The following is a 2,330-nucleotide window of genomic DNA, read 5'->3' on the forward strand; positions in this document are numbered from 1 at the left end:
GTATTATTGGCAGTTTAATGTATGTCATGAATTGCACTCGACCTGATATTGCCTATTCAATTAGTAGGCTAAGTCGATATACAAGTAATCCAAGCACTGATCATTGGAAGGCCATTGTTAGAGTTTTAAGGTATTTAAAACATACCCAAAATTTTGGATTACACTATTCGAGATATCCAGCAGTACTTGAAGGATACTGTGATGCAAATTGGACATCAGATACTAAAGACTCCAAATCAACAAGTGGATATATCTTTACACTTGGAGGTGTTGCAATATCATGGAAGTCTTCAAAGCAGACATGTATAGCTAGATCAACAATGGAATCTAAATTCATTGCATTAGACAAAGCTGGAGAAGAAGTCGAATGGCTACGAAACTTTCTAGAAGATATTCCATGTTGGATAAAACCTATGCCTGCTATATGTATCCATTGCGATAGTCAATCAGCAATTGGAAGGGCACAAAATGCAATGTACAACGGTAAATCTCGACATATACGTCGTAGACACAATACTGTTAGACAATTGCTCTCTACATGTATTATCTCTATAGAGTATGTGAAATCAAAAGAGAATATTGCGGATCCTCTAACTAAAAGTTTAACAAGAGAGCAAGTCGAAAGTTCATCGAAGGGGATGGGATTAAAACTAATAAAATAATCAAAAGTTTTCATGGTGGCAACTCAACCTAGTTGACTGGAGATCCCAAGATCTAGGTTCAATGGGACAACCGAACTGTGAAAACTTAGTATGCACTGGGAAGATTTTACTTCTACCCATTCCTATGATGAGCCAGTGCCCAGCTGCCGTGAAATAGGTTAAGATACGCTTTTAATGATTTCTATATCTTGATTTGTTCAAATGGAGTATAACAGAATACTCTTTATGGAAATCACCTATGTGAGTGAGAAGGGGCCGCTTCTAAGAGAATTAGGTAAACATGAATTCTCTAAAAATCACTCATGAACCAGGAGGTGTCCAAGGCCAAAATGGACACAAACGTGAGAACCAACTGTGTTCGAAGAAAAACTGTGTGACTTCTATTGTCTAGGTTTCCACAAACGGCTGACTGTTTAAAGCAACTTGCTACTGATTGGCTAAGGAATTTCGATAGATTTTACTAGGGAAAGTTCAAAGTCATTGACTACTTATCCCGATGCAGTCTTCTTCAATTTTTTCTTTGAAAAAAACATAACAGATGTTATCGTTTGGAATAAAGGCCAACATATTTAATTCATGTGGGGGATTGTTGGAAAAAATGGTTTAATGGGTCAACTATGAGCCCAAATTTCAGTGGGACCCACCTTTTAAATAATACGGGACCTAGCATGTTCACGTTCTACTCCGCGAGATGATTAACGTGATATATTTATTTATCGAAAACCATTTAAAATTAAATGAAATATTAAGTGTTAAAGTAACCCACATAAACTAAGGATTATGAAAGAATTTGATTTGTCAAACACTTATCCCACATAGGAAAGTTAGAAAACTTTGGTGTGGTTTATAAGGTGGAAGTTTGGAATTGGGTTTGGGCCCCAAGGGGTACCAATAGTCTTTGGAAGGGGAAAGACCTATATCCTATTGGGTTCGGTCATAAACCCACACGAGCGCGTCGTCGCCGCCGTCCGACCGGCTGGCTCGGCTCGGCATGTGCCCGAGCCCTAGTCCGGTCCGGTTCAGTTCAGTGGGGGTCCGGGTCGACCTTTACACCATATTAACTTTTTAGACAAAATTTATTTAAAATTTTGGGCCAAATTGTAAATAATCAAATTCTTGGGTATAAAATGAAATTTAAATTTTGGCTTATTCCGGGTGTTTTACTTTCTTTTAATAGTCGACTGTTTCGACTGTTTACCGACCAAACAGTCGACTTTTTACCGATCAAACAGTCGACTGTTAGCCGACCATTAACCGACTTAACAGACACGACTTTTAAGAACAGTATGTCTGTTCGGATTTTTGAGGCTTGTCTGAAAGGTGATGACTGTTCGAATGGCCACGAACAAGTCTATAAATAGCCAGCCTTTCTACCAGAAAATTTACACCATTTTCATTGCAAACTTTCTGTGCTTTGAATCTCATTTCCCTCTCTCTCGATATTGTCTCGAAGTAAAAAACACTTCGTTGAGTTCGTTGGAACTCCTACAGACTGCAGTGCTGCTTCCGTAGGAGACGAAAAATTCGTTCTATCCTGGGAAACGATTGCTGGACGCCTTTAGCACCATTGAAGGTAGCAAATTTGTTTTAAGGACACATCGTGAAGTCGGTGGGCTCGAATTACAATTTTGGATCCTGTTGATCAATTCTTGCATTCAGGTAATTCTG

Source organism: Olea europaea, unplaced genomic scaffold (assembly GCF_002742605.1).
Source record: "Olea europaea var. sylvestris unplaced genomic scaffold, O_europaea_v1 scaffold221, whole genome shotgun sequence".
Classification (NCBI taxonomy): domain Eukaryota; kingdom Viridiplantae; phylum Streptophyta; class Magnoliopsida; order Lamiales; family Oleaceae; genus Olea; species Olea europaea.